Source organism: Platichthys flesus, chromosome 10, assembly GCF_949316205.1.
Source record: "Platichthys flesus chromosome 10, fPlaFle2.1, whole genome shotgun sequence".
NCBI classification, from domain to species: Eukaryota; Metazoa; Chordata; class Actinopteri; order Pleuronectiformes; family Pleuronectidae; genus Platichthys; species Platichthys flesus.
The window spans coordinates 22,717,323-22,739,651 of NC_084954.1; the positions used below are offsets into that span (position 1 = coordinate 22,717,323).

General features: G+C 42.9%; 31 non-coding genes across 31 annotated transcripts; all 31 read left to right on the top strand.

Annotated features, from left to right (window-relative positions):
- Window positions 1-389: 389 nt before the first annotated feature.
- Window positions 390-553, top strand: LOC133964047 (U1 spliceosomal RNA). Its single transcript, XR_009923521.1, has one exon. It is a non-coding gene; the product is annotated as a U1 spliceosomal RNA (small nuclear RNA).
- Window positions 554-1,600: 1,047 nt separating this feature from the next.
- LOC133964048 (U1 spliceosomal RNA) lies at window positions 1,601-1,764 on the top strand. The gene has a single exon (XR_009923522.1). It is a non-coding gene; the product is annotated as a U1 spliceosomal RNA (small nuclear RNA).
- A 1,054-nt stretch (window positions 1,765-2,818) lies between these two features.
- Window positions 2,819-2,982, top strand: LOC133962652 (U1 spliceosomal RNA). The gene has a single exon (XR_009922232.1). It is a non-coding gene; the product is annotated as a U1 spliceosomal RNA (small nuclear RNA).
- A 526-nt stretch (window positions 2,983-3,508) lies between these two features.
- LOC133964101 (U1 spliceosomal RNA) lies at window positions 3,509-3,671 on the top strand. The gene has a single exon (XR_009923573.1). It is a non-coding gene; the product is annotated as a U1 spliceosomal RNA (small nuclear RNA).
- Window positions 3,672-4,189: 518 nt separating this feature from the next.
- On the top strand, window positions 4,190-4,353 carry LOC133964070 (U1 spliceosomal RNA). Its single transcript, XR_009923544.1, has one exon. It is a non-coding gene; the product is annotated as a U1 spliceosomal RNA (small nuclear RNA).
- Window positions 4,354-4,880: 527 nt separating this feature from the next.
- LOC133964096 (U1 spliceosomal RNA) lies at window positions 4,881-5,044 on the top strand. The gene has a single exon (XR_009923568.1). It is a non-coding gene; the product is annotated as a U1 spliceosomal RNA (small nuclear RNA).
- Window positions 5,045-5,571: 527 nt separating this feature from the next.
- Window positions 5,572-5,735, top strand: LOC133963914 (U1 spliceosomal RNA). The gene has a single exon (XR_009923392.1). It is a non-coding gene; the product is annotated as a U1 spliceosomal RNA (small nuclear RNA).
- A 526-nt stretch (window positions 5,736-6,261) lies between these two features.
- On the top strand, window positions 6,262-6,425 carry LOC133963893 (U1 spliceosomal RNA). Its single transcript, XR_009923372.1, has one exon. It is a non-coding gene; the product is annotated as a U1 spliceosomal RNA (small nuclear RNA).
- Window positions 6,426-6,959: 534 nt separating this feature from the next.
- Window positions 6,960-7,123, top strand: LOC133964083 (U1 spliceosomal RNA). The gene has a single exon (XR_009923556.1). It is a non-coding gene; the product is annotated as a U1 spliceosomal RNA (small nuclear RNA).
- A 528-nt stretch (window positions 7,124-7,651) lies between these two features.
- LOC133963932 (U1 spliceosomal RNA) lies at window positions 7,652-7,815 on the top strand. The gene has a single exon (XR_009923410.1). It is a non-coding gene; the product is annotated as a U1 spliceosomal RNA (small nuclear RNA).
- A 526-nt stretch (window positions 7,816-8,341) lies between these two features.
- LOC133964043 (U1 spliceosomal RNA) lies at window positions 8,342-8,505 on the top strand. Its single transcript, XR_009923517.1, has one exon. It is a non-coding gene; the product is annotated as a U1 spliceosomal RNA (small nuclear RNA).
- A 526-nt stretch (window positions 8,506-9,031) lies between these two features.
- LOC133963939 (U1 spliceosomal RNA) lies at window positions 9,032-9,195 on the top strand. Its single transcript, XR_009923417.1, has one exon. It is a non-coding gene; the product is annotated as a U1 spliceosomal RNA (small nuclear RNA).
- Window positions 9,196-9,722: 527 nt separating this feature from the next.
- LOC133964078 (U1 spliceosomal RNA) lies at window positions 9,723-9,886 on the top strand. The gene has a single exon (XR_009923551.1). It is a non-coding gene; the product is annotated as a U1 spliceosomal RNA (small nuclear RNA).
- Window positions 9,887-10,412: 526 nt separating this feature from the next.
- On the top strand, window positions 10,413-10,576 carry LOC133963987 (U1 spliceosomal RNA). Its single transcript, XR_009923463.1, has one exon. It is a non-coding gene; the product is annotated as a U1 spliceosomal RNA (small nuclear RNA).
- A 527-nt stretch (window positions 10,577-11,103) lies between these two features.
- On the top strand, window positions 11,104-11,267 carry LOC133962736 (U1 spliceosomal RNA). Its single transcript, XR_009922310.1, has one exon. It is a non-coding gene; the product is annotated as a U1 spliceosomal RNA (small nuclear RNA).
- Window positions 11,268-11,793: 526 nt separating this feature from the next.
- LOC133964049 (U1 spliceosomal RNA) lies at window positions 11,794-11,956 on the top strand. The gene has a single exon (XR_009923523.1). It is a non-coding gene; the product is annotated as a U1 spliceosomal RNA (small nuclear RNA).
- Window positions 11,957-12,490: 534 nt separating this feature from the next.
- Window positions 12,491-12,654, top strand: LOC133963969 (U1 spliceosomal RNA). Its single transcript, XR_009923446.1, has one exon. It is a non-coding gene; the product is annotated as a U1 spliceosomal RNA (small nuclear RNA).
- A 526-nt stretch (window positions 12,655-13,180) lies between these two features.
- Window positions 13,181-13,344, top strand: LOC133963905 (U1 spliceosomal RNA). Its single transcript, XR_009923384.1, has one exon. It is a non-coding gene; the product is annotated as a U1 spliceosomal RNA (small nuclear RNA).
- Window positions 13,345-13,876: 532 nt separating this feature from the next.
- LOC133963973 (U1 spliceosomal RNA) lies at window positions 13,877-14,040 on the top strand. The gene has a single exon (XR_009923450.1). It is a non-coding gene; the product is annotated as a U1 spliceosomal RNA (small nuclear RNA).
- A 527-nt stretch (window positions 14,041-14,567) lies between these two features.
- Window positions 14,568-14,731, top strand: LOC133962817 (U1 spliceosomal RNA). Its single transcript, XR_009922387.1, has one exon. It is a non-coding gene; the product is annotated as a U1 spliceosomal RNA (small nuclear RNA).
- A 525-nt stretch (window positions 14,732-15,256) lies between these two features.
- LOC133964103 (U1 spliceosomal RNA) lies at window positions 15,257-15,419 on the top strand. Its single transcript, XR_009923575.1, has one exon. It is a non-coding gene; the product is annotated as a U1 spliceosomal RNA (small nuclear RNA).
- Window positions 15,420-15,821: 402 nt separating this feature from the next.
- On the top strand, window positions 15,822-15,984 carry LOC133964104 (U1 spliceosomal RNA). The gene has a single exon (XR_009923576.1). It is a non-coding gene; the product is annotated as a U1 spliceosomal RNA (small nuclear RNA).
- A 532-nt stretch (window positions 15,985-16,516) lies between these two features.
- Window positions 16,517-16,680, top strand: LOC133963974 (U1 spliceosomal RNA). Its single transcript, XR_009923451.1, has one exon. It is a non-coding gene; the product is annotated as a U1 spliceosomal RNA (small nuclear RNA).
- Window positions 16,681-17,207: 527 nt separating this feature from the next.
- On the top strand, window positions 17,208-17,371 carry LOC133962829 (U1 spliceosomal RNA). The gene has a single exon (XR_009922398.1). It is a non-coding gene; the product is annotated as a U1 spliceosomal RNA (small nuclear RNA).
- A 525-nt stretch (window positions 17,372-17,896) lies between these two features.
- On the top strand, window positions 17,897-18,059 carry LOC133964105 (U1 spliceosomal RNA). The gene has a single exon (XR_009923577.1). It is a non-coding gene; the product is annotated as a U1 spliceosomal RNA (small nuclear RNA).
- A 402-nt stretch (window positions 18,060-18,461) lies between these two features.
- Window positions 18,462-18,625, top strand: LOC133964052 (U1 spliceosomal RNA). Its single transcript, XR_009923526.1, has one exon. It is a non-coding gene; the product is annotated as a U1 spliceosomal RNA (small nuclear RNA).
- Window positions 18,626-19,158: 533 nt separating this feature from the next.
- On the top strand, window positions 19,159-19,322 carry LOC133964054 (U1 spliceosomal RNA). Its single transcript, XR_009923528.1, has one exon. It is a non-coding gene; the product is annotated as a U1 spliceosomal RNA (small nuclear RNA).
- Window positions 19,323-20,068: 746 nt separating this feature from the next.
- On the top strand, window positions 20,069-20,232 carry LOC133963907 (U1 spliceosomal RNA). Its single transcript, XR_009923385.1, has one exon. It is a non-coding gene; the product is annotated as a U1 spliceosomal RNA (small nuclear RNA).
- A 526-nt stretch (window positions 20,233-20,758) lies between these two features.
- On the top strand, window positions 20,759-20,922 carry LOC133964074 (U1 spliceosomal RNA). The gene has a single exon (XR_009923548.1). It is a non-coding gene; the product is annotated as a U1 spliceosomal RNA (small nuclear RNA).
- A 525-nt stretch (window positions 20,923-21,447) lies between these two features.
- Window positions 21,448-21,611, top strand: LOC133964077 (U1 spliceosomal RNA). Its single transcript, XR_009923550.1, has one exon. It is a non-coding gene; the product is annotated as a U1 spliceosomal RNA (small nuclear RNA).
- Window positions 21,612-22,144: 533 nt separating this feature from the next.
- LOC133962747 (U1 spliceosomal RNA) lies at window positions 22,145-22,308 on the top strand. Its single transcript, XR_009922321.1, has one exon. It is a non-coding gene; the product is annotated as a U1 spliceosomal RNA (small nuclear RNA).
- Window positions 22,309-22,329: the final 21 nt, after the last annotated feature.

The window sequence follows — 22,329 nt, forward strand, 5'->3', positions numbered from 1 at the left end:
CGGGTTCACTCCTGTTCCAAGTTTGCTGTTTTGATAAGTAATGTTAGCTAGAAATTCTTGTACTGCCTGTATGCTGATTTTTCCGAATTTAGACCAGTTTGTGTTGTCTTTTGTGGTGATTTATCAGAGACAGCCAGGGCTTACCTGGCTGCTTTTCATCTAGGTTTTCTCTGTTTTGCAGAGGAAATAAAAGGGCTGGAGACAAGGAAATTGATAAAATTATTAGATGTCATTTCATAGAAGTGTTTGCTTCACTCCAACAAGTCCTTTACCAAAAGGGGATGATGTGATACTGAAGGCCTTTGGATTCTGTGAATATGCATGGCAGGCACCGTGAGCCTAACAACTGGGTCTAAGATACAAGAGCCTGTCTCCAATGCATCCAAGTCATACTTACCTGGCAGGGGAGATACCATGATCATGAAGGTGGTTTACCCAGGGCGAGGCTCAGCCATTGCCCTTCGGTTGTGCTGGCCCATGCGAATTCCCCAAATGTGGGAATCTCGACTGCATAATTTGTGGTAGTAGGGTACTGCGTCTGCGCTCTCCCCTGATCAATATGTTCAATTGCAATAAGAGCCCCACACTGGGCCTATTTTATAGACTTTGATGAAGATATTTTGTGCTCCCGACACAATGCACTCTATAATGCCACTAATTGTGGTAGAAGTATAATTTTACAGCTAATAGACTGGTTCAATCCTGTTCCAAGTTTGCTGTTTTGATAATTAATGTTTGCTAGAAATTCTTGTACTGCCTGTATGCTGATTTTTCCAAATTTAGAGCAGTTTGTGTTGTCTTTTGTGGTGATTTATCAGAGACGTCCAGGGCTTACCTGGCTGCCTTTCATCTAGGTTTTCTCTGTTTTGCAGAGGAAATAAAAGGGCTGGAGACAAGGAAATTGATACAATTATTAGATGTAATTTCATAGAAGTGTTTGCTTCACTCCAACAAGTCCTCTACCAAAAGGGGATGATGTGATACTGAAGGCCTTTGGATTCGGTGAATATGGATGGCAGGCACCGTGAGCCTAAAAACTGGGTCTAAGATACAAGCGCCTGTCTCCAATGCATCCAACTCATACTTACCTGGCAGGGGAGATACCATGATCACTATTTTCTAGACTTTGATGAAGATTTTTTGTGCTCCCGACACAATGCACTCTATAATGCCACTGATTGTGGTAGAAATATAATTTTACAGCAAATAAACGGGTTCACTCCTGTTCCAAGTTTGCTGTTTTGATAAGTAATGTTAGCTAGAAATTCTTGTACTGCCTGTATGCTGATTTTTCCGAATTTAGACCAGTTTGTGTTGTCTTTTGTGGTGATTTATCAGAGACAGCCAGGGCTTACCTGGCTGCTTTTCATCTAGGTTTTCTCTGTTTTGCAGAGGAAATAAAAGGGCTGGAGACAAGGAAATTGATAAAATTATTAGATGTCATTTCATAGAAGTGTTTGCTTCACTCCAACAAGTCCTTTACCAAAAGGGGATGATGTGATACTGAAGGCCTTTGGATTCTGTGAATATGCATGGCAGGCACCGTGAGCCTAACAACTGGGTCTAAGATACAAGAGCCTGTCTCCAATGCATCCAAGTCATACTTACCTGGCAGGGGAGATACCATGATCATGAAGGTGGTTTACCCAGGGCGAGGCTCAGCCATTGCCCTTCGGTTGTGCTGGCCCATGCGAATTCCCCAAATGTGGGAATCTCGACTGCATAATTTGTGGTAGTAGGGTACTGCGTCTGCGCTCTCCCCTGATCAATATGTTCAATTGCAATAAGAGCCCCACACTGGGCCTATTTTATAGACTTTGATGAAGATATTTTGTGCTCCCGACACAATGCACTCTATAATGCCACTAATTGTGGTAGAAGTATAATTTTACAGCTAATAGACTGGTTCAATCCTGTTCCAAGTTTGCTGTTTTGATAATTAATGTTTGCTAGAAATTCTTGTACTGCCTGTATGCTGATTTTTCCAAATTTAGAGCAGTTTATGTTGTCTTTTGTGGTGATTTATCAGAGACGTCCAGGGCTTACCTGGCTGCCTTTCATCTAGGTTTTCTCTGTTTTGCAGAGGAAATAAAAGGGCTGGAGACAAGGAAATTGATACAATTATTAGATGTAATTTCATAGAAGTGTTTGCTTCACTCCAACAAGTCCTTTACCAAAAGGGGATGATGTGATACTGAAGGCCTTTGGATTCGGTGAATATGGATGGCAGGCACCGTGAGCCTAAAAACTGGGTCTAAGATACAAGCGCCTGTCTCCAATGCATCCAACTCATACTTACCTGGCAGGGGAGATACCATGATCACTATTTTCTAGACTTTGATGAAGATTTTTTGTGCTCCCGACACAATGCACTCTATAATGCCACTGATTGTGGTAGAAATATAATTTTACAGCAAATAAACGGGTTCACTCCTGTTCCAAGTGTGCTATTTTGATAATTAATGTTTGCTAGAAATTCTTGTACTGCCTGTATGCTGATTTTTCCGAAATTAGACCAGTTTGTGTTGTCTTTTGTCTTTTGTGGTGATTTATCAGAGACGGCCAGGGCTTACCTGGCTGCTTTTCATCTAGGTTTTCTCTGTTTTGCAGAGGAAATAAAAGGGCTGGAGACAAGGAAATTGATACAATTATTAGATGTCATTTCATAGAAGTGTTTGCTTCACTCCAACAAGTCCTTTACCAAAAGGGGATGATGTGATACTGAAGGCCTTTGGATTCTGTGAATATGCATGGCAGGCACTGTGAGCCTAACAACTGGGTCTAAGATACAAGAGCCTGTCTCCAATGCATCCAACTCATACTTACCTGGCAGGGGAGATACCATGATCATGAAGGTGGTTCACCCAGGGCGAGGCTCAGCCATTGCACTTCGGTTGTGCTGACCCGTGCGAATTCCCCAAATGTGGGAATCTCGACTGCATAATTTGTGGTAGTGGGGGACTGCGTCCGCGCTCTCCCCTGATCATAATGTTCAATTGCAATAAGAGCCCCACACTGGGCCTATTTTTAGACTTTGATGAAGATATTTTGTGCTCCCGACACAATGCACTCTATAATGCCACTAATTGTGGTAGAAGTATAATTTTACAGCTAATAGACTGGTTCAATCCTTTTCCAAGTTTGCTGTTTTGATAATTAATGTTTGCTAGAAATTCTTGTACTGCCTGTATGCTGATTTTTCCGAATTTAGAGCAGTTTGTGTTGTCTTTTGTGGTGATTTATCAGAGACGGCCAGGGCTTACCTGGTTGCTTTTCATCTAGGTTTTCTCTGTTTTGCAGAGGAAATAAAAGGGCTGGAGACAAGAAAATTGATACAATTATTAGATGTCATTTCATAGAAGTGTTTGCTTCACTCCAACAAGTCCTTTACCAAAAGGGGATGATGTGATACTGAAGGCCTTTGGATTCTGTGAATATGCATGGCAGGCACCGTGAGCCTAACAACTGGGTCTAAGATGCAAGAGCTTGTCTCCAATGCATCCAACTCATACTTACCTGGCATGGGAGATACCATGATCATGAAGGTGGTCCACCCAGGGCGAGGCTCAGCGATTGCACTAAGCTTGTGCTGACCCGTGCGAATTCCCCAAATGTGGGAATCTCGTTGTATAATTTGTGGTAGTGGGGGACTGCGTCCGCGCTCTCCCCTGATCATAATGTTCAATTGCAATAAGAGCCCCACACTGGGCCTATTTTCTAGACTTTGATGAAGATATTTTGTGCTCCCGACACAATGCACTCTATAATGCCACTAATTGTGGTAGAAGTATAATTTTGCAGCTAATAGACTGGTTCAATCCTTTTCCAAGTTTGCTGTTTTGATAATTAATGTTTGCTAGAAATTCTTGTACTGACTGTATGCTGATTTTTCCGAATTTAGAGCAGTTTGTGTTGTCCTTTGTGGTGATTTATCAGAGACGGCCAGGGCTTACCTGGTTGCTTTTCATCTAGGTTTTCTCTGTTTTGCAGAGGAAATAAAAGGGCTGGAGACAAGGAAATTGATAAAATTATTAGATGTCATTTCATAGAAGTGTTTGCTTCACTCCAACAAGTCCTTTACCAAAAGGGGATGATGTGATACTGAAGGCCTTTGGATTCTGTGAATATGCATGGCAGGCACCGTGAGCCTACCAACTGGGTCTAAGATACAAGAGCCTGTCTCCAACTCATACTTACCTGGCAGGGGAGATACCATGATCATGAAGGTGGTCCATCCAGGGCGAGGCTCAGCGATTGCACTAAGGTTGTGCTGACCCGTGCGAATTCCCCAAATGTGGGAATCTCGACTGCATAATTTGTGGTAGTGGGGGACTGCGTCCGCGCTCTCCCCTGATCATAATGTTCAATTGCAATAAGAGCCCCACACTGGGCCTATTTTCTAGACTTTGATGAAGATATTTTGTGCTCCCGACACAATGCACTCTACAATGCCACTAATTGTGGTAGAAGTATAATTTTGCAGCTAATAGACTGGTTCAATCCTTTTCCAAGTTTGCTGTTTTGATAATTAATGTTTGCTAGAAATTCTTTTACTGACTGTATGCTGATTTTTCCGAATTTAGAGCAGTTTGTGTTGTCCTTTGTGGTGATTTATCAGAGACGGCCAGGGCTTACCTGGTTGCTTTTCATCTAGGTTTTCTCTGTTTTGCAGAGGAAATAAAAGGGCTGGAGACAAGGAAATTGATAAAATTATTAGATGTCATTTCATAGAAGTGTTTGCTTCACTCCAACAAGTCCTTTACCAAAAGGGGATGATGTGATACTGAAGGCCTTTGGATTCTGTGAATATGCATGGCAGGCACCGTGAGCCTACCAACTGGGTCTAAGATACAAGAGCTCGTCTCCAATGCATCCAACTCATACTTACCTGGCAGGGGAGATACCATGATCATGAAGGTGGTTCACCCAGGGCTATGCTCAGCCATTGCACTTCGGTTGTGCTGACCAGTGCGAATTCCCCAAATGTGGGAATCTCGACTGAAAAATTTGTGGAAGTGGGGGACTGCGTCCGCGCTCTCCCCTGATCATTATATTCAATTGCAATAAGAGCCCCACACTGGGCCTATTTTATAGACTTTGATTTAGATTTTTTGTGCTCCCGACACAATGCACTCTATAATGCCACTGATTGTGGTAGAAATATAATTTTACAGCAAATAAACGGGTTCACTCCTGTTCCAAGTTTGCTGTTTTGATAAGTAATGTTTGCTAGAAATTCTTGTACTGCCTATATGCTGATTTTTCCGAATTTAGAGCAGTTTGTGTTGTCTTTTGTGGTGATTTATCAGAGACGGCCAGGGCTTACCTTGCTGCTTTTCATCTAGGTTTTCTCTGTTTTGCAGAGGAAATAAAAGGGCTGGAGACAAGGAAATTGATAAACTAATTAGATGTCATTTCATAGAAGTGTTTGCTTCACTCCAACAAGTCCTTTACCAAAAGGGGATGATGTGATACTGAAGTCCTTTGGATTCTGTGAATATGCATGGCAGGCACCGTGAGCCTACCAACTGGGTCTAAGATACAAGAGCCTGTCTCCAATGCATCCAAGTCATACTTACCTGGCAGGGGAGATACCATGATCATGAAGGTGGTTTACCCAGGGCGAGGCTCAGCCATTGCACTTCGGTTGTGCTGGCCCATGCGAATTCCCCAAATGTGGGAGTCTCGACTGCATAATTTGTGGTAGTGGGGGACTGCGTCCGCGCTCTCCCCTGATCATAATGTTCAATTGCAATAAGAGCCCCACACTGGGCCTATTTTTAGACTTTGATGAAGATATTTTGTGCTCCCGACACAATGCACTCTATAATGCCACTAATTGTGGTAGAAGTATAATTTTACAGCTAATAGACTGGTTAAATCCTTTTCCAAGTTTGCTGTTTTGATAATTAATGTTTGCTAGAAATTCTTGTACTGCCTGTATGCTGATTTTTCCGAATTTATAGCAGTTTGTGTTGTCTTTTGTGGTGATTTATCAGAGACGGCCAGGGCTTACCTGGTTGCTTTTCATCTAGGTTTTCTCTGTTTTGCAGAGGAAATAAAAGGGCTGGAGACAAGAAAATTGATACAATTATTAGATGTCATTTCATAGAAGTGTTTGCTTCACTCCAACAAGTCCTTTACCAAAAGGGGATGATGTGATACTGAAGGCCTTTGGATTCTGTGAATATGCATGGCAGGCACCGTGAGCCTACCAACTGGGTCTAAGATACAAGAGCCTGTCTCCAATGCATCCAACTCATACTTACCTGGCAGGGGAGATACCATGATCATGAAGGTGGTTTACCCAGGGCGAGGCTCAGCCATTGCACTTCGGTTGTGCTGGCCCATGCGAATTCCCCAAATGTGGGAATCTCGACTGCATAATTTGTGGTAGTAGGGGACTGCGTCTGCGCTCTCCCCTGATCATTATGTTCATTTGCAATAAGAGCCCCACACTGGGCCTATTTTATAGACTTTGATGAAGATATTTTGTGCTCCCGACACAATGCACTCTATAATGCCACTATTTGTGGTAGAAGTATAATTTTACAGGTAAAAGACTGGTTCAATCCTGTTCCTAGTTTTCTGTTTTGATAATTAATGTTTGCTAGAAATTCTTGTACTGCCTGTATGCTGATTTTTCCGAATTTAGACCAGTTTGTGTTGTCTTTTGTCTTTTGTGGTGATTTATCAGAGACGGCCAGGGCTTACCTGGTTGCATTTCATCTAGGTTTTCTCTGTTTTGCAGAGGAAATAAAAGGGCTGGAGACAAGGAAATTGATACAATTATTAGATGTCATTTCATAGAAGTGTTTGCTTCACTCCAACAAGTCCTTTACCAAAAGGGGATTATGTGATACTGAAGGCCTTTGGATTCTGTGAATATGCATGGCAGGCACTGTGAGCCTAACAACTGGGTCTAAGATACAAGAGCCTGTCTCCAATGCATCCAACTCATACTTACCTGGCAGGGTAGATACCATGATCATGAAGGTGGTTCACCCTGGGCGAGGCTCAGCCATTGCACTTCGGTTGTGTTGACCAGTGCGAATTCCCCAAATGTGGGAATCTCGACTGCACAATTTGTGGTAGTGGGGGACTGCGTCCGCGCTCTCCCCTGATCATTATGTTCAATTGCAATAAGAGCCCCACATTGGGCCTATTTTATAGACTTTGATGTAGATTTTTTTGTGCTCCCGACACAATGCACTCTATAATGCCACTGATTGTGGTAGAAATATAATTTTACAGCAAATAAACGGGTTCACTCCTGTTCCAAGTTTGCTGTTTTGATAAGTAATGTTTGCTAGAAATTCTTGTACTGCCTGTATGGTGATTTTTCCGAATTTAGAGCAGTTTGTGTTGTCTTTTGTGGTGATTTATCAGAGACGGCCAGGGCTTACCTTGCTGCTTTTCATCTAGGTTTTCTCTGTTTTGCAGAGGAAATAAAAGGGCTGGAGACAAGGAAATTGATAAACTAATTAGATGTCATTTCATAGAAGTGTTTGCTTCACTTCAACAAGTCCTTTATCAAAAGGGGATGATGTGATACTGAAGGCCTTTGGATTCTGTGAATATGCATGGCAGGCACCGTGAGCCTAAGAACTGGGTCTAAGATACAAGAGCCTGTCTCCAATGCATCCAACTCATACTTACCTGGCAGGGGAGATACCATGATCATGAAGGTGGTTTACCCAGGGCCAGGCTCAGCCATTGCACTTCGGTTGTGCTGACCCGTGCGAATTCCCCAAATGTGGAAATCTCGACTGCATAATTTGTGGTAGTGGGGGACTGCGTCCGCGCTCTCCCCTTATCATAATGTTCAATTGCAATAAGAGCCCCACACTGGGCCAAGTTTCTGGACTTTGATGAAGATATTTTGTGCTCCCGACTCAATGCACTCTATAATGCCACTAATTGTGGTAGAAGTATAATTTTACAGCTAATAGACTGGTTCAATCCTTTTCCAAGTTTGCTGTTTTGATAATTAATGTTTGCTAGAAATTCTTGTACTGCCTGTATGCTGATTTTTCCGAATTTAGAGCAGTTTGTGTTGTCCTTTGTGGTGATTTATCAGAGACGGCCAGGGCTTACCTGGTTGCTTTTCATCTAGGTTTTCTCTGTTTTGCAGAGGAAATAAAAGGGCTGGAGACAAGGAAATTGATAAACTAATTAGATGTAATTTCTTAAAGTGTTTGCTTCACTTCAACAAGTCCTTTACCAAAAGGGGATGATGTGATACTGAAGGCCTTTGGATTCTGTGAATATGCATGGCAGGCACTGTGAGCCTAACAACTGGGTCTAAGATACAAGAGCCTGTCTCCAATGGATCCAACTCATACTTACCTGGCATGGGAGATACCATGATCATGAAGGTGGTTCACCCAGGGCGAGGCTCAGCCATTGCACTTCGGTTGTGCTGACCCGTGCGAATTCCCCAAATGTGGGAATCCCGACTGCACAATTTGTGGTAGTGGGGGACTGCGTCCGCGCTCTCCCCTGATCATTATGTTCAATTGCAATAAGAGCCCCACACTGGGCCTATTTTATAGACTTTGATGTAGATATTTTGTGCTCCAGACACAATGCATCTATAATGCCACTGATTGTGGTAGAAATATAATTTTAAAGCAAATAGACTGGTTCACTCCTGTTCCAAGTTTACTGTTTTGATAAGTTATGTTTGCTAGAAATTCTTGTACTGCCTGTATGCTGATTTTTCCGAATTTAGAGCAGTTTGTGTTGTCTTTTGTGGTGATTTATCAGAGACGGCCAGGGCTTACCTTGTTGCTTTTCATCTAGGTTTTCTCTGTTTTGCAGAGGAAATAAAAGGGCTGGAGACAAGGAAATTGATAAACTAATTAGATGTCATTTCATAGAAGTGTTTGCTTCACTTCAACAAGTCCTTTACCAAAAAGGGATGATGTGATACTGAAGGCCTTTGGATTCTGTGAATATGCATGACAGGCACCTTGAGCCTAACAACTGGGTCTAAGATACAAGAGCCTGTCTCCAATGGATCCAACTCATACTTACCTGGCAGGGGAGATACCATGATCATGAAGGTGGTTTACCCAGGGCCAGGCTCAGCCATTGCACTTCGGTTGTGCTGACCCGTGCGAATTCCCCAAATGTGGGAATCTCGACTGCATAATTTGTGGTAGTGGGGGACTGCGTCCGCGCTCTCCCCTGATCATAATGTTCAATTGCAATAAGAGCCCCACACTGGGCCTATTTTCTGGACTTTGATGAAGATATTTTGTGCTCCCGACACAATGCACTCTATAATGCCACTAATTGTGGTAGAAGTATAATTTTACAGCTAATAGACTGGTTCAATCCTTTTCCAAGTTTGCTGTTTTGATAGTTAATGTTTGCTAGAAATTCTTGTACTGCCTGTATGCTGATTTTTCCGAATTTAGAGCAGTTTGTGTTGTCTTTTGTGGTGATTTATCAGAGACGGCCAGGGCTTACCTTGCTGCTTTTCATCTAGGTTTTCTCTGTTTTGCAGAGGAAATAAAAGGCCTGGAGACAAGGAAATTGATAAACTAATTAGATGTCATTTCATAGCAGTGTTTGCTTCACTTCAACAAGTCCTTTACCAAAAGGGGATGATGTGATACTGAAGGCCTTTGGATTCTGTGAATATGCATGGCAGGCACCGTGAGCCTAACAACTGGGTCTAAGATACAAGAGCCTGTCTCCAATGCATCCAACTCATACTTACCTGGCAGGGGAGATACCATGATCATGAAAATGGTTAACCCAGGGCAAGGCTCAGGCATTGCACTTCGGTTGTGCTGACCCGTGTGAATTCCCCAAATGTGGGAATCTCGACTGCATAATTTGTGGTAGTGGGGGACTGCGTCCGCGCTCTCCCCTTATCATAATGTTCAATTGAATTAAGAGCCCCACACTGGGCCTATTTTCTGGACTTTGATGAAGATATTTTGTGCTCCAGACACAATGCATCTATAATGACACTGATTGTGGTAGAAATATAATTTTAAAGCAAATAGACTGGTTCACTCCTGTTCCAAGTTTACTGTTTTGATAAGTTATGTTTGCTAAAAATTCTTGTACTGCCTGTATGGTGATTTTTCCGAATTTAGAGCAGTTTGTGTTGTCTTTTGTGGTGATTTATCAGAGACGGCCAGGGCTTACCTTGCTGCTTTTCATCTAGGTTTTCTCTGTTTTGCAGAGGAAATAAAAGGGCTGGAGACAAGGAAATTGATAAACTAATTAGATGTCATTTCATAGAAGTGTTTGCTTCACTTCAACAAGTCCTTTACCAAAAGGGGATGATGTGATACTGAAGGCCTTTGGATTCTGTGAATATGCATGGCAGGCACCGTGAGCCTAACAACTGGGTCTAAGATACAAGAGCCTGTCTCCAATGGATCCAACTCATACTTACATGGCATGGGAGATACCATGATCATGAAGGTGGTTCACCCAGGGCGAGGCTCAGCCATTGCACTTCGGTTGTGCTGACCCGTGCGAATTCCCCAAATGTGGGAATCTCGACTGCATAATTTGTGGTAGTGGGGGACTGCGTCCGCGCTCTCCCCTGATCATTATGTTCAATTGCAATAAGAGCCCCACACTGGGCCTATTTTATAGACTTTGATCTAGATATTTTGTGCTTCTGACACAATGCAATCTATAATGCCACTAATTGTGGTAGAAATATAATTTTACAGCGAATAGACTGGTTCCCTCCTGTTCCAAATTTACTGTTTTGATAATTAATGTTTGCTAGAAATTCTTGTACTGCCTGTATGCTGATTTTTCCGAATTTAGAGCAGTTTGTGTTGTCTTTTGTGGTGATTTATCAGAGACGGCCAGGGCTTACCTGGCTGCTTTTCATCTAGGTTTTCTCTGTTTTGCAGAGGAAATAAAAGGGCTGGAGACAAGGAAATTGATACAATTATTATATGTCATTTCACAGAAGTGTTTGCTTCACTCCAACAAGTCCTTTACCAAAAGGGGATGATGTGATACTGAAGGCCTTTGGATTCTGTGAATATGCATGGCAGGCACCGTGAGCCTAACCACTGGGTCTAAGATACAAGAGCCTGTCTCCAATGCATCCAACTCATACTTACCTGGCAGGGGAGATACCATGATCATGAAGGTGGTTTACCCAGGGCGAGGCTCAGCCATTGCACTTCGGTTGTGCTGACCCGTGCGAATTCCCCAAATGTGGGAATCTCGACTGCATAATTTGTGGTAGTGGGGGACTGCGTCCGCGCTCTCCCCTGATCATAATGTTCAATTGCAATAAGAGCCCCACACTGGGCCTATTTTCTGGACTTTGATGAAGATATTTTGTGCTCCCGACACAATGCACTCTATAATGCCACTAATTGTGGTAGAAGTATAATTTTACAGCTAATAGACTGGTTCAATCCTTTTCCAAGTTTGCTGTTTTGATAGTTAATGTTTGCTAGAAATTCTTGTACTGCCTGTATGCTGATTTTTCCGAATTTAGAGCAGTTTGTGTTGTCCTTTGTGGTGATTTATCAGAGACGGCCAGGGCTTACCTGGTTGCTTTTCATCTAGGTTTTCTCTGTTTTGCAGAGGAAATAAAAGGGCTGGAGACAAGGAAATTGATAAACTAATTAGATGTCATTTCTTAAAGTGTTTGCTTCACTTCAACAAGTCCTTTACCAAAAGGGGATGATGTGATACTGAAGGCCTTTGGATTCTGTGAATATGCATGGCAGGCACCGTGAGCCTAACAACTGGGTCTAAGATACAAGAGCCTGTCTCCAATGGATCCAACTCATAATTACCTGGCATGGGAGATACCATGATCATGAAGGTGGTTCACCCAGGGCGAGGCTCAGCCATTGCACTTCGGTTGTGCTGACCCGTGCGAATTCCCCAAATGTGGAGTCTCGACTGCATAATTTGTGGTAGTGGGGGACTGCGTCCGCGCTCTCCCCTGATCATTATGTGCAATTGCAATAAGAGCCCCACATTGGGCCTATTTTATAGACTTTAATGTAGATTTTTTGTGCTCCCGACACAATGCACTCTGTAATGCCACTGATTGTGGTAGAAATATAATTTTACAGCAAATAAACGGGTTCACTCCTGTTCCAAGTTAGCTGTTTTGATAAGTAATGTTAGCTAGAAATTCTTGTACTGCCTGTATGCTGATTTTTCCGAATTTAGAGCAGTTTGTGTTGTCTTTTGTCCTTTGTGGTGATTTATCAGAGACGGCCAGGGCTTACCTGGCTGCTTTTCATCTAGGTTTTCTCTGTTTTGCAGAGGAAATAAAAGGGCTGGAGACAAGGAAATTGATACAATTATTAGATGTCATTTCATAGAAGTGTTTGCTTCAGTCCAACAAGTCCTTTACCAAAAGGGGATGATGTGATACTGAAGGCCTTTGGATTCTGTGAATATGCATGGCAGGCACCGTGAGCCTAACCACTGGGTCTAAGATACAAGTGCCTGTCTCCAATGCATCCAACTCATATTTACCTGGCAGGGGAGATACCATGATCATGAAGGTGGTTTACCCAGGGCGAGGCTCAGCCATTGCACTTCGGTTGTGCTGACCCGTGCGAATACCCCAAATGTGGGAATCTCGACTGCATAATTTGTGGTAGTGGGGGACTGCGTCCGCGCTCTCCCCTGATCATAATGTTCAATTGCAATAAGAGCCCCACACTGGGCCTATTTTCTGGACTTTGATGAAGATATTTTGTGCTCCCGACACAATGCACTATATAATGCCACTAATTGTGGTAGAAGTATAATTTTACAGCTAATAGACTGGTTCAATCCTTTTCCAAGTTTGCTGTTTTGATAGTTAATGTTTGCTAGAAATTATTGTACTGCCTGTATGCTGATTTTTCCGAATTTAGAGCAGTTTGTGTTGTCCTTTGTGGTGATTTATCAGAGACGGCCAGGGCTTACCTGGTTGCTTTTCATCTAGGTTTTCTCTGTTTTGCAGAGGAAATAAAAGGGCTGGAGACAAGGAAATTGATAAACTAATTAGATGTAATTTCTTAAAGTGTTTGCTTCACTTCAACAAGTCCTTTACCAAAAGGGGATGATGTGATACTGAAGGCCTTTGGATTCTGTGAATATGCATGGCAGGCACCGTGAGCCTAACAACTGGGTCTAAGATACAAGAGCCTGTCTCCAATGGATCCAACTCATACTTACCTGGCATGGGAGATACCATGATCATGAAGGTGGTTCACCCATGGCGAGGCTCAGCCATTGCACTTCGGTTGTGCTGACCCGTGCGAATTCCCCGAATGTGGGAATCTCGACTGCATAATTTGTGGTAGTGGGGGACTGCGTCCGCGCTCTCCCCTGATCATTATGTTCAATTGCAATAAGAGCCCCACATTGGGCCTATTTTATAGACTTTGATGTAGATTTTTTGTGCTCCCGACACAATGCACTCTATAATGCCACTGATTGTGGTAGAAATATAATTTTAAAGCAAATAAACGGGTTCACTCCTGTTCCAAGTTTGCTGTTTTGATAAGTAATGTTAGCTAGAAATTCTTGTCCTGCCTGTATGCTGATTTTTCCGAATTTAGACCAGTTTGTGTTGTCTTTTGTCTTTTGTGGTGATTTATCAGAGTGCCAGGGCTTACCTGGCTGCTTTTCATCTAGGTTTTCTCTGTTTTGCAGAGGAAATAAAAGGGCTGGAGACAAGGAAATTGATACAATTATTAGATGTCATTTCATAGAAGTGTTTGCTTCAGTCCAACAAGTCCTTTACCAAAAGGGGATGATGTGATACTGAAGGCCTTTGGATTCTGTGAATATGCATGGCAGGCACCGTGAGCCTAACCACTGGGTCTAAGATACAAGAGCCTGTCTCCAATGCATCCAACTCATACTTACCTGGCAGGGGAGATACCATGATCATGAAGGTGGTTAACCCAGGGCGAGGCTCAGCCATTGCACTTCGGTTGTTCTGACCCGTGCGAATTCCCCAAATGTGGGAATCTCGACTGCATAATTTGTGGTAGTGGGGGACTGCGTCCGCGCTATCCCCTGATCATAATGTTCAATTGCAATAAGAGCCCCACACTGGGCCTATTTTCTGGACTTTGATGAAGATATTTTGTGCTCCCGACACAATGCACTCTATAATGCCACTAATTGTGGTAGAAGTATAATTTTACAGCTAATAGACTGGTTCAATCCTTTTCCAAGTTTGCTGTTTTGATAGTTAATGTTTGCTAGAAATTCTTGTACTGCCTGTATGCTGATTTTTCCGAATTTAGAGCAGTCTGTGTTGTCTTTTGTGGTGATTTATCAGAGACGGCCAGGGCTTACCTGGATGCTTTTCATCTAGGTTTTCTCTGTTTTGCAGAGGAAATAAAAGGGCTGGAGACAAGGAAATTGATACAATTATTAGATGTCATTTCATAGAAGTGTTTGCTTCACTCCAACAAGTCCTTTACCAAAAGGGGATTATGTGATACTGAAGGCCTTTGGATTCTGTGAATATGCATGGCAGGCACTGTGAGCCTAACAACTGGGTCTAAGATACAAGAGCCTGTCTCCAATGCATCCAACTCATACTTACCTGGCAGGGGAGATACCATGATCATGAAGGTGGTTCACCCAGGGCGAGGCTCAGCCATTGCACTTCGGTTGTGCTGACCCGTGCGAATTCCCCAAATGTGGGAATCTCGACTGCACAATTTGTGGTAGTGGGGGACTGCGTCCGCGCTCTCCCCTGATCATTATGTTCAATTGCAATAAGAGCCCCACACTGGGCCTATTTTATAGACTTTGATGTAGATATTTTGTGCTCCAGACACAATGCATCTATAATGCCACTGATTGTGGTAGAAATATAATTTTAAAGCAAATAGACTGGTTCACTCCTGTTCCAAGTTTACTGTTTTGATAAGTTATGTTTGCTAGAAATTCTTGTACTGCCTGTATGGTGATTTTTCCGAATTTAGAGCAGTTTGTGTTGTCTTTTGTGGTGATTTATCAGAGACGGCCAGGGCTTACCTTGCTGCTTTTCATCTAGGTTTTCTGTGTTTTGCAGAGGAAATAAAAGGGCTGGAGACAAGGATATTGATAAACTAATTAGATGTCATTTCATAGAAATGTTTGCTTCACTTCAACAAGTCCTTTACCAAAAGGGGATGATGTGATACTGAAGTCCTTTGGATCTGTGAATATGCACGGCAGGAACCGTGAGCCTAACAACTGGGTCTAAGATACAAGAGCCTGTCTCCAATGCATCCAACTCATACTTACATGGCATGGGAGATACCATTATCATGAGGTGGTTCACCCAGGGCGAGGCTCAGCCATTGCACTTCGCTTGTGCTGACCCGTGTGAATTCCCAAAATATGGGAATCTCGACTGCATAATTTGTGGTAGTGGGGGACTGCGTCCGCGCTCTCCCCTGATCATTATGTTCAATTGTAATAAGAGCCCCACACTGGGCCTATTTTATAGACTTTGATGTAGATTTTTTGTGCTCCCGACACAATGCATTCTATAATGCCACTGATTGTGTTGTCTTTTGTCTTTTGTGGTGATTTATCAGAGACGGCCAGGGCTTACCTGGCTGCTTTTCATCTAGGTTTTCTCTGTTTTGCAGAGGAAATAAAAGGGCTGGAGACAAGGTTATTGATAAACTAATTAGATGTCATTTCATAGAAATGTTTGCTTCACTTCAACAAGTCCTTTACCAAAAGGGGATGATGTGATACTGAAGTCCTTTGGATCTGTGAATATGCACGGCAGGAACCGTGAGCCTAACAACTGGGTCTAAGATACAAGAGCCTGTCTCCAATGCATCCAACTCATACTTACATGGCATGGGAGATACCATTATCATGAGGTGGTTCACCCAGGGCGAGGCTCAGCCATTGCACTTCGCTTGTGCTGACCCGTGTGAATTCCCAAAATATGGGAATCTCGACTGCATAATTTGTGGTAGTGGGGGACTGCGTCCGCGCTCTCCCCTGATCATTATGTTCAATTGCAATAAGAGCCCCACATTGGGCCTATTTTATAGACTTTGATGTAGATTTTTTGTGCTCCCGACACAATGCACTCTATAATGCCACTGATTGTGGTAGAAATATAATTTTAAAGCAAATAAACGGGTTCACTCCTGTTCCAAGTTTGCTGTTTTGATAAGTAATGTTAGCTAGAAATTCTTGTCCTGCCTGTATGCTGATTTTTCCGAATTTAGACCAGTTTGTGTTGTCTTTTGTCTTTTGTGGTGATTTATCAGAGTGCCAGGGCTTACCTGGCTGCTTTTCATCTAGGTTTTCTCTGTTTTGCAGAGGAAATAAAAGGGCTGGAGACAAGGAAATTGATACAATTATTAGATGTCATTTCATAGAAGTGTTTGCTTCAGTCCAACAAGTCCTTTACCAAAAGGGGATGATGTGATACTGAAGGCCTTTGGATTCTGTGAATATGCATGGCAGGCACCGTGAGCCTAACCACTGGGTCTAAGATACAAGAGCCTGTCTCCAATGCATCCAACTCATACTTACCTGGCAGGGGAGATACCATGATCATGAAGGTGGTTAACCCAGGGCGAGGCTCAGCCATTGCACTTCGGTTGTTCTGACCCGTGCGAATTCCCCAAATGTGGGAATCTCGACTGCATAATTTGTGGTAGTGGGGGACTGCGTCCGCGCTATCCCCTGATCATAATGTTCAATTGCAATAAGAGCCCCACACTGGGCCTATTTTCTGGACTTTGATGAAGATATTTTGTGCTCCCGACACAATGCACTCTATAATGCCACTAATTGTGGTAGAAGTATAATTTTACAGCTAATAGACTGGTTCAATCCTTTTCCAAGTTTGCTGTTTTGATAGTTAATGTTTGCTAGAAATTCTTGTACTGCCTGTATGCTGATTTTTCCGAATTTAGAGCAGTCTGTGTTGTCTTTTGTGGTGATTTATCAGAGACGGCCAGGGCTTACCTGGATGCTTTTCATCTAGGTTTTCTCTGTTTTGCAGAGGAAATAAAAGGGCTGGAGACAAGGAAATTGATACAATTATTAGATGTCATTTCATAGAAGTGTTTGCTTCACTCCAACAAGTCCTTTACCAAAAGGGGATTATGTGATACTGAAGGCCTTTGGATTCTGTGAATATGCATGGCAGGCACTGTGAGCCTAACAACTGGGTCTAAGATACAAGAGCCTGTCTCCAATGCATCCAACTCATACTTACCTGGCAGGGGAGATACCATGATCATGAAGGTGGTTCACCCAGGGCGAGGCTCAGCCATTGCACTTCGGTTGTGCTGACCCGTGCGAATTCCCCAAATGTGGGAATCTCGACTGCACAATTTGTGGTAGTGGGGGACTGCGTCCGCGCTCTCCCCTGATCATTATGTTCAATTGCAATAAGAGCCCCACACTGGGCCTATTTTATAGACTTTGATGTAGATATTTTGTGCTCCAGACACAATGCATCTATAATGCCACTGATTGTGGTAGAAATATAATTTTAAAGCAAATAGACTGGTTCACTCCTGTTCCAAGTTTACTGTTTTGATAAGTTATGTTTGCTAGAAATTCTTGTACTGCCTGTATGGTGATTTTTCCGAATTTAGAGCAGTTTGTGTTGTCTTTTGTGGTGATTTATCAGAGACGGCCAGGGCTTACCTTGCTGCTTTTCATCTAGGTTTTCTCTGTTTTGCAGAGGAAATAAAAGGGCTGGAGACAAGGATATTGATAAACTAATTAGATGTCATTTCATAGAAATGTTTGCTTCACTTCAACAAGTCCTTTACCAAAAGGGGATGATGTGATACTGAAGTCCTTTGGATCTGTGAATATGCACGGCAGGAACCGTGAGCCTAACAACTGGGTCTAAGATACAAGAGCCTGTCTCCAATGCATCCAACTCATACTTACATGGCATGGGAGATACCATTATCATGAGGTGGTTCACCCAGGGCGAGGCTCAGCCATTGCACTTCGCTTGTGCTGACCCGTGTGAATTCCCAAAATATGGGAATCTCGACTGCATAATTTGTGGTAGTGGGGGACTGCGTCCGCGCTCTCCCCTGATCATTATGTTCAATTGTAATAAGAGCCCCACACTGGGCCTATTTTATAGACTTTGATGTAGATTTTTTGTGCTCCCGACACAATGCATTCTATAATGCCACTGATTGTGTTGTCTTTTGTCTTTTGTGGTGATTTATCAGAGACGGCCAGGGCTTACCTGGCTGCTTTTCATCTAGGTTTTCTCTGTTTTGTAGAGGAAATAAAAGGGCTGGAGACAAGGAAATTGATAAACTAATTAGATGTCATTTCATAGAAGTGTTTGCTTCACTCCAACAAGTCCTTCACCAAAAGGGGATGATGTGATACTGAAGGCCTTTGGATCTGTGAATATGCATGGCAGGCACCGTGAGCCTAACAACTGGGTCTAAGATACAACAGCCTGTCTCCAATGCATCCAACTCATACTTACCTGGCAGGGGAGATACCATGATCATGAAAATGGTTCACCCAGGGCGAGGCTCAGCCATTGCACTTCGGTTGTGCTGACCCGTGTGAATTCCCAAAATGTTGGAATCTCGACTGCATAATTTGTGGTAGTGGGGGACTGCGTCCGCGCTCTCCCCTGATCATTATTTTCAATTGTAATAAGAGCCCCACACTGGGCCTATTTTATAGACTTTGATGTAGATTTTTTGTGCTCCCGACACAATGCACTCTATAATGCCACTGATTGTGGTAGAAATATAATTTGACAGCAAATAAACGGGTTCACTCCTGTTCCAAGTTTGCTGTTTTGATAAGTAATGTTTGCTAGAAATTCTTGTACTGCCTGTATGGTGACTTTTCCGAATTTAGAGCAGTTTGTGTTGTCTTTTGTCTTTTGTGGTGATTTATCAGAGACGGCCAGGGCTTACCTGGCTGCTTTTCATCTAGGTTTTCTCTGTTTTGTAGAGGAAATAAAAGGGCTGGAGACAAGGAAATTGATAAACTAATTAGATGTCATTTCATAGAAGTGTTTGCTTCACTCCAACAAGTCCTTCACCAAAAGGGGATGATGTGATACTGAAGGCCTTTGGATCTGTGAATATGCATGGCAGGCACCGTGAGCCTAACAACTGGGTCTAAGATACAACAGCCTGTCTCCAATGCATCCAACTCATACTTACCTGGCAGGGGAGATACCATGATCATGAAAATGGTTCACCCAGGGCGAGGCTCAGCCATTGCACTTCGGTTGTGCTGACCCGTGTGAATTCCCAAAATGTTGGAATCTCGACTGCATAATTTGTGGTAGTGGGGGACTGCGTCCGCGCTCTCCCCTGATCATTATTTTCAATTGTAATAAGAGCCCCACACTGGGCCTATTTTATAGACTTTGATGTAGATTTTTTGTGCTCCCGACACAATGCACTCTATAATGCCACTGATTGTGGTAGAAATATAATTTGACAGCAAATAAACGGGTTCACTCCTGTTCCAAGTTTGCTGTTTTGATAAGTAATGTTTGCTAGAAATTCTTGTACTGCCTGTATGGTGACTTTTCCGAATTTAGAGCAGTTTGTGTTGTCTTTTGTCTTTTGTGGTGATTTATCAGAGACGGCCAGGGCTTACCTGGCTGCTTTTCATCTAGGTTTTCTCTGCCACTGATTGTGGTAGAAATATAATTTGACAGCAAATAAACGGGTTCACTCCTGTTCCAAGTTTGCTGTTTTGATAAGTAATGTTTGCTAGAAATTCTTGTACTGCCTGTATGCTGACTTTTCCGAATTTAGAGCAGTTTGTGTTGTCTTTTGTGGTGATTTATCAGAGACGGCCAGGGCTTACCTTGCTGCTTTTCGTCTAGGTTTTCTCTGTTTTGCAGAGGAAATAAAAGGGCTGGAGATAAGGAAATTGATAAACTAATTAGATGTAATTTCATAGAAGTGTTTGCTTCACTCCAACAAGTCCTTCACCAAAAGGGGATGATGCGATACTGAAGTCCTTTGGATCTGTGAATATGCACGGCAGGCACCGTGAGCCTAACAACTGGGTCTAAGATACAAGAGCCTGTCTCCAATGCACCCAGCTCATACTTACCTGGCAGGGGAGATACCATGATCATGAAGGTGGTTTACCCAGGGCGAGGCTCAGCCCTTGCACTTCGGTTGTGCTGACCCGTGCGAATTCCCCAAATGTGGGAATCTCGACTGCATAATTTGTGGTAGTGGGGGACTGCGTCCGCGCTCTCCCCTGATCATTATGTTCAATTGCAATAAGAGCCCCACACTGGGCCTAATTTATAGACTTTGATGTAGATATTTTGTGCTTCTGTCACAATCCAATCTATAATGCCACTAATTGTTGTAGAAATATAATTTTAAAGCAAATAGACTGGTTCACTCCTGTTCCAAGTTTACTGTTTTGATAAGTAATGTTTGCTAGAATTTCTTGTACTGCCTGTATGCTGACTTTTCCGAAGTTAGAGCAGTTTGTGTTGTCTTTTGTGGTGATTTATCAGAGACGGCCAGGGCTTACCTTGCTGCTTTTCATCTAGGTTTTCTCTGTTTTGCAGAGGAAATAAAAGGGCTGGAGATAAGGAAATTTATAAACTAATTAGATGTAATTTCATAGAAGTGTTTGCTTCACTCCAACAAGTCCTTCACCAAAAGGGGATGATGTGAAACTGAAGGCCTTTGGATCTGTGAATATGCATAGCAGGCACCGTAAGCCTAACAACTGGGTCTAAGATACAAGAGCCTGTCTCCAATGCATCCAACTCATACTTACCTGGCAGGGGAGATACCATGATCAAGAAGGTAGTTCACCCAGGGCGAGGCTAAGCCATTGCACTGCGGTTGTGCTGACCCGTGTGAATTCCCAAAATGTGGGAATCTCGACTGCATAATTTGTGGTAGTGGGGGACTGCGTCCGCGCTCTCCCCTGATCATTATGTTCAATGCAATAAGAGCCCCACACTGCGCCTATTTTATAGACTTTGATGTAGATATTTTGTGCTTCTGACCCAATGCAATCTATAATGCCACTAATTGTGGTAGAAATATAATTTTAATGCAAATAGACTGGTTCACTCCTGTTCCAAGTATACTGTTTTGATAAGTAATGTTTGCTAGAAATTTTTGTACTGCCTGTATGCGGATTTTTCCGAATTTAGAGCAGTTTGTGTTGTCTTTTGTGGTGATTTATCAGAGACGGCCAGGGCTTACCTTGCTGCTTTTCATCTAGGTTTTCTCTGTTTTGCAGAGGAAATAAAAGGGCTGGAGACAAGGAAATTGATAAACTAATTAGATGTCATTTAATAGAAGTGTTTGCTTCACTCCAACAAGTCCTTCACCAAAAGGGGATGATGTGATACTGAAGGCCTTTGGATCTGTGAATATGCATGGCAGGCACCGTGAGCCTAACAACTGGGTCTAAGATACAAGAGCCTGTCTCCAATGCATCCAACTCATACTTACCTGGCAGGGGAGATACCATGATAATGAAAATGGTTCACCCAGGGCGAGGCTCAGCCATTGCACTTCGGTTGTGCTGACCCGTGTGAATTCCCAAAATGTTGGAATCTCGACTGCATAATTTGTGGTAGTGGGGGACTGCGTCCGCGCTCTCCCCTGATCATTATTTTCAATTGTAATAAGAGCCCCACACTGGGCCTATTTTATAGACTTTGATGTAGATTTTTTGTGCTCCCGACACATTGCACTCTATAATGCCACTGATTGTGGTAGAAATATAATTTTACAGCAAATAAACGGGTTCACTCCTGTTCCAAGTTTGCTGTTTTGATAAGTAATGTTTGCTAGAAATTCTTGTACTGCCTGTATCCTTTCTTTTCCGAATTTAGAGCAGTTTGTGTTGTCTTTTGTCTTTTGTGGTGATTTATCAGAGACGGCCAGGGCTTACCTGGCTGCTTTTCATCTAGGCTTTCTCTGTTTTGTAGAGGAAATAAAAGGGCTGGAGACAAGGAAATTGATAAACTAATTAGATGTCATTTCATAGAAGTGTTTGCTTCACTCCAACAAGTCCTTCACCAAAAGGGGATGATGTGATACTGAAGGCCTTTGGATCTGTGAATATGCATGGCAGGCACCGTGAGCCTAACAACTGGGTCTAAGATACAACAGCCTGTCTCCAATGCACCCAACTCATACTTACCTGGCAGGGGAGATACCATGATCATGAAGGTGGTTTACCCAGGGCGAGGCTCAGCCATTGCACTTCGGTTGTGCTGACCCGTGCGAATTCCCCAAATGTGGGAATCTCGACTGCATAATTTGTGGTAGTGGGGGACTGCGTCCGCGCTCTCCCCTGATCATTATGTTCAATTGCAAT